Below are 7,469 nucleotides of genomic sequence, written 5' to 3'. Positions count from 1 at the left end.
AATTTAAAAATTCAATTCGAACAATTACCTTTGATCAATTAAAATTACCTTTAAAAAAGGGTTAGATTGTAAAAATAAAAATAAAAATAAAAAAAATGAATAATAATAAAAAAATCATTAATATAATAATAATAATAATAAATAAAAATAAATAAAAGTGATTAGAAATAATAAAAAGATAAAAATATAATAAAAACAAAACATAAATGCGGGTACTTACCTTTAAATTTGAATTGAAAGAGCAGTAATGTGTCTTGATATAAACAAAATATATGGGTCCCACATATTAGTGTATTGTCCCATACGTGAATAGTATCCAGACAAAGACCATAACTACACCTTCACCCCATCTCCCTTTTATTCGTTTTAACTCGTTTCATTTCGCACAGATAAAAAAAAAAGCTCTCTGGAGCTTCAACCGAAATGGTGCTCCACCGTATGTTGGAAACTGGTCACTTCCCTAGAAGTTAAAGCTCGGCATTTATGGAAGAAGCAAAGGTAGTTATTCACGTGGTGGAACTAGCGTTGGATCTTGGGTTCCAAAAGTATCATAGTGGAAGAGGACTCTTCAATTTAGTTCCATGATCGACGAACAGGGTGGCTCACATCTTGGCTATTGATGTAGAACTTGGGGACGAAGATCATTACTGGGTAGAGGAAGGACCTCATTTGTTTGCTGCCAACCCCATTTTTTCAGAATCAAAGGTGAGTTTCCTCCGATGGGTTCCCAAAAAAAATTCCCCCGAATACTCAGTATTTTCTCTCCTTTTTCGAATGAATTCTTGGTGTAATTTTCTCCCCTCTCTCCCCTTACAATACATGAATTTATAGGGTTTGAATGCCCCTATTTTTTGGTGTTTTAATCCTAGTAGAACTCTAACACTGCGTTTATTGGCCTTGTTGTTTCTACGAAATCCAAATGCCGATAAATCCGGCTGGTTAGCTATGTAGGAGGCGTGCTGCGCGGGGAAACTTTGGACGAGGGAGCTTGCGGCGCAGAAGAAAACCTGCTAGGGTTATGGAAACCCTAGCTCTGATTCAGGAACGGTTGCGTGCTTTGGGTTTAGCATAGGGTAGTTGATTTTGGGTCCCATATGGGCCAATAACTTTGTATTGGACCTGCAATATGTAACATAAAATAATATATGTTAATAAAAAAATAATAATATATATTATATATATATATATATAATATAATACATATATATATATATGTATGTTTTGGTCAAAAAAGTGTGTCTACACTTCCAAAGCCCTAGATACTTGCAAGCTTTTCAAGCATGATTCCATTGTTCACACAGCCAAAATTCCCCATGTAAATGAATCAATTCACAGATTTTCAACATATTTCTTACACAAATCATATACTATCTCTCATATCATATCCAATTCAAGCAACACATCAACATGCTAAAGAACAATTAACATTTATTAATGATTACATATGTCAAGGCCTTTTTAAACATTGTTTCACACATCTTTCTTTTCTAATAAACAAGTAAACAAACACTACAAGAAAAAGGGCTCCTATTTTCATCAACCATAAACAACAGATACAACATGGGGAACTTTCTCATCATTAAAAGGCAAGCTTACATACTCTTCAGCAATTTCCCAAGCAAGCTCTCCATGTATAGCCTTGGAATACATTTAAAAAAAGGGTAAAGTATAGTAATAGTCACTGAACATTTCCGAAACTTGCATTTAGGTCCCTCAACTTTTAAAACTTGCAATACAGTCCCCAAACATTTAATCCGTTTGCAATATGGTCCCCGCACCTATGAATATTAGGGTAAATTATATAAATGGTCACTAAACTTTTCAGGCACTTAAATTTAGGTCCCCCAACTTTTAAAAATTACAAAACAATTCTCAATTTCATTCTAAACCACAAATTCCAAAGTAATTCAATTTCATTCTAAACCCTAAATTCCAAAATAATTCAATTACATTCTAAAACCCAAATTCTAAAATACTTCAATTTCTGTCTTTTTATAAACGACGCCAATGTCACTAAATTATTAATTAATTTACTTTTTATATTTAAAAACATATGATAATTTTTTATTATTAATTTAAAGACATGAAAATTTTTTCATTAGTAAGAATATATGATAATAATTCATTTATTTAAAAAATAATATATTTCTGATTATTTGTGTATGTTTTTATATCTAATCATACGTGTTAATATATTTTATATCTTTCACATAAATATTAAGACTACATAAATAACAGAGTCAAAATTTTATATACGAGTTATGTTAATTATAGTAATGATGTATAAATATTTTTTATTTTTATACTATTTCTATTATAATTAAAATATAAATATTACCATGATAATTAAATATTTATTTACTTATTACATCGAATATTTTTTGTAGAAAAATTATTTAATAAAATCATAAAAAACACAATAAAAAAATAAACACTGAAGTTGACTACTTCAAAAATAAAATAAAAAAATCAATAATTTAATATAATATACCCTAAGTTGATGATAACAATCAACTCAAAAGAGATGGGGTTTGTGCCATGTTTTCGTAACATACGTAAACTTTCTATTTCATGGTCACGTATTCTTTTAGTTCTAGCATGATCTATTTTTTAATTTTCTAATATAGGTAAAAAAATGTTATTTTCTTTAAAAGTTTTAAATTCAAACAATTGTGTTTGTAGGGTATATCTATATTGTTAATAAATTAATTTTTTTTGAATAAATACTATCTTATAATCACATCAAACTATTAAAAAAATTAAATTATAATTGAAATAAATAAAAAATATAAGGATGTCAATTGGGGATTTTGATTCTTAATTTTTTTCATTGAGAGATTGTATTTTTTTTATTCAATTTCTTCCATAATCATTTTTTATATTTAAATTATTGAAGATCACTAAATTTACATTTACGAGGAGGGAGTGTATTTTTTTCTTCACAAAAGTAAAAAAATAAAAACGCTATCACGTTCTTAAAGATAATCTATTATATTTCTCCTTAAATTGAAGTATTTTAGAATTTAGGGTTTAGAATGTAATTGAATTATTTTGGAATTTAAGGTTTAGAATGAAATTGAATTACTTTGAAATTTGGGATTTATAATGAAATTGAGGAATGTTTTGTAAGTTTTAAAAGTTGGGGGACCTAAATTCAAGTGCCTAAAAAGTTCAATGACCATTTATATGATTTACCCTAATTTTCATAGGTGCGGGGACCATATTGCAAACGGATTAAATGTTTGGGGACTGTATTGCAAGTTTTAAAAGTTAGGGGACCTAAATGCAAGCTTCAGAAACGTTCAGTGACCATTACTATACTTTACCCTTAAAAAAACTGCACTTGCAGCCAAATAAGAAAGCATAAGCGACATGAACAAAGCAGAAGTGAGCACAATGTGTAGAATAAATGCCCAATTTTTCCACTTAACAGCAGCTGCATTACCCCATCCAGCAGTTGAGACCCACATTAAAATCCCACTGAAGAACCCAAAAAACAGAAGCATAGAAAAAGCAACTCTTTTCAGTCCTCTAACTAGATTTTTACTTCGTTTTAATGGTTCAAGTCCCCAGCTTGATTCAACTACAACAACAACATAAGCAAATGTCCACTTAATTTGTAAATAGAACACAATAAACATGAAAGTAATAATGAAAACTAAACAAAGGGAAAGGAAATGAGGTGAAGAGTAATTAACTTGGAAGAATAGAACTTGGGTTAATTTGAGTAATCCCAAAAAGATTAAACCGAGAATTACAAAGATCCCAGCGAGGATAAGCTCCGTCACAAGGCAAGTTGAGAGCAAAGGGAAGAAGGAAGTGAAAGCTGATTTGATAGCAGATACGAGCTTTACGGGCCGGCCGTAAAAGCCGTGGAAAACGCTGTAAGTGATGGAACCGGTGGCGAAGAGAGAGAAGATGAAGACGAAGAAGATGTAAAGCAGAGTGAAGATGTATTTAATGGGAAAGATCGGGGGTTTTGTAAAGGGTTGTAGAGGAAACTCAAGTGGGTTTCGATGGAGGGTGGGGAGGTTTGAGAAAATAGTTGATTGATGAAAGGTTAGGCGGAGAAGGAGAAGGAGAAGGAGAGAGGGAGGAGGAAGAGGACGGAGAGAGCGAGGAAGTGGCGGGAATGGGCATTGATTATGCGTTTAGATTCGGAGAGGATGGGCCAGAGGTCGATATGGACCGCCGGCGGCGGAGGTGTTAGCGTTGTCTTGGCTGAAGTAGGAGACGATAAAGATCGGATCTCTTGACACAAATGAGGTAATGCCGTAAAGGATATGAACAACTTGAAGCTGCAACTGCACGTTATTAATAAATAAATTCTATTTGTTTTATTGTTTACCATGAAAAAGAATAAATATTTGTTAACATATTATATTACTGAATTAAAGCATTATTTAAAAGGCTTTTAAGTTCGTGAGAATTGTGAATAGAATAAATTAGATTAGGAGGGTCGTCGTTTTTGTTTTTATAGTATTTAATCTGTATTAGTTTATTAATAAATCGAATATTAATGATTAATTAAAAAAAACTTTTAAGTGCATGAATTAATTAGGGTCCGTTTATTTCCTAGTAATTCTATTTGTTTTATTGTTTACCATGAAAAAGAATAAATATTTGTTAACATATTATATTACTGAATTAAAGCATTATTTAAAAGGCTTTTAAGTTCGTGAGAATTGTGAATAGAATAAATTAGATTAGGAGGATCGTCGTTTTCGTCTTTATAGTATTTAATATGTATTAGTTTATTAATAAATCGAATATTAATGATTAATTAAAAAAACTTTTAAGTGCATGAATTAATTAGGGTCCGTTTATTTCCTAGTAATTGGTTTTTTGAAAAATATTTTTTTATTTTTTAGTGTTTGTTTGACAAAAAACAGATGTTTAATGTAACTCATTTTCTTGATCAACTGAAAATTCTTTGTATTTTTTAAAAAAATAACTTACAATTTAATTTTCTGTAAATCATTTGCGAATGTTTCACTTTAAGCATAAACACTCAAAATATTATTATTTTTTATATTTAATATTAATATATTATTTTAGTATTGTTTTAATAAAAATATTAATTATATAATTATATTTATTGATAATTTTAATAATATAATAATATATTTTATTGTTATAATTATATTATTATAATATCTAGTATCATACTTTTTTAATTAATTATTAATATTTAATCTATTGACCAACTAATCTAGATCGGATACTACAGAGGCGATAACGACTCTCCTATTCCAGTTTACTGCATTTACAAACGTCAGGTTCAAAATCTAGTATCATAATTTTATTCTAATAATATATAATAAATTATTAATAAAATTAATATTATTTATTAATTTCATAAAAATAACACTATTGAACGGTTGAATATTTAAAATATTCTCCTTAAAATATATTATAATATTACTATTTATTTATTATATTTTTCAATATTTTAATATTATTATTTTAATAAATAATTAATATATTTAATAATATATCTTTTTATTTTAATAAATAATTAATATAATTTATAATAATCTTATTTTGATAAATATGAAATTTTAATATTTTTATAAAATTGTAGATATAATATTTACATAAATAATATTAAATAAATTATTATAATATTTTAAAAATAATAATAATAATATTTTATTAATAAATAATATTATTTATTATATTTGATGTTTATAATAAATAATTTTTAAAATATTATCAACCAGGAAAAATGAATTAAACAACATCATTCAAACACCATAAAATATTTTCTAGAAAATGTTTTATAGGAAATGTAATTTATTTTATGGAATTCATTTTCATAACCTATTTTCCATGAATCAAATGGACCATTACCTAAATAAGGATTGATTGTTATCTCTTGAGATTTTAAGTTTGAAAATCGTATATGTAAGGGTGTAAACGTTTATTCTCAAAGAACATGTTTTAAACATATATTATTTTATATTTATCCCAAATTTATAAAATATAAAATCTGTGATAAATATAAAATAAGTGTAGATACATAAATAAAAAACGATATAAGTTAGACATTTATTTTATATTAAAACCTAATTAAATTATGTCCCCTCGAAATGGAAACAGAATTTTAGTATTAGTATCCTATTAATAAGATGATTTTGTGGTATGTCAAATTTGTGTTTAGATCTAAAATAATATATTTGAAACATATATATTTAATACATAAATTATAACGACTCAAAATTTCAAGAAAATATTTAAGTATTGAACCGAGATTAGGATGGATAAATTAGTTATAATGTGAAGGTCCAATAGGTTGAATTTAAGCTTAATAGGATGAGAATTTAACCTAATTAAAATGAAAAACGGGACTTGTTTAGCTTTGGTCGAAAATGGATAGATCTAAACTGTAATTTACCCATTGAATATAATCATGGTTGAAATGGGGAGACTGGGGGGCTGAATATGTATTAGTCAATAGGGAAAAGCATGGATTGGGTCGGGTCGGATCGGATTTTCGGTCCATCCGGCCTGATTCAAAAATTATACATTGCCTATTCGATCCGAGTTCGATATGAAAAATATACACTTTTTGTCCGATTCGAACTCGATCTTCCTTTTTGAGATAAAACTCGAACTCAACTCGACTTGAAATTATATATTTATTAAAAAATATTACTTTTATTCAATAAAAATAAGAATTTAGTTGAAAAAATAATAATATATAGAGGGGTATTATTAATTATCTCTAAATATATCAGGTAAATTATAATTTTTTAGGATCAGGTCAGGTATTTTTTACCCTGAATCCGGACCCAATTCGACCCGAACATAACTTCTAGAAAAAACTAACTCGAATTGATCTGAACCCGGAATATTTTTTAACAAATCCAACCTGATCGGATCGATTCAAATCAAAATATGTCGAGTTTTGATCCATACTAATCCCGGGTATGTATGACCATTTGTGACAAAACGTAGAGATCATTTATTTTCCCTATAAGCACACTTCCCTTAATTGCATCTCTCTCATAATTTCATATTTTTTTCTCTTCTTTAATCTTAAATCCAAAAATTTGAGAAAATATTCATAATCTATGAATCACGAGTTTTGTGAAAAGCTCATTATCTTCCTTAATAATAATCTTAAGATTGATTTTTTTGAGAAAATTTAAGCTCTAAAAAAATCTCTCAGTGATTTCATTTAAATTCTCATGTAGAAATCTTGTACCTTTACAAGTTTTAATCGTTATAGTAAAGTTGGAAACCTTTTTATAGTCTTTGATTACTGAAAGATGTTAATGAATCTTCAAAGAATAAGAACAATAAGAAATTACAAAAAAATCGAACAAAAGAATTCTTATTACTTGTAGGTTGAAGATAATATACTTGTAACTCTTCTTTACTTTTGGGTTTCCTAAATACGTAATTTGTATGTTTATTAGTATTCTGAAGCATTTTTTTATTGTAAGCTTATTTGAGGGAGAAAT

This window comes from Hibiscus syriacus, unplaced genomic scaffold (genome assembly GCF_006381635.1).
Source record: "Hibiscus syriacus cultivar Baekdansim isolate YM2019G1 unplaced genomic scaffold, ASM638163v2 tig00112383_pilon, whole genome shotgun sequence".
Classification (NCBI taxonomy): domain Eukaryota; kingdom Viridiplantae; phylum Streptophyta; class Magnoliopsida; order Malvales; family Malvaceae; genus Hibiscus; species Hibiscus syriacus.
This window is presented reverse-complemented; position numbering follows the sequence as displayed.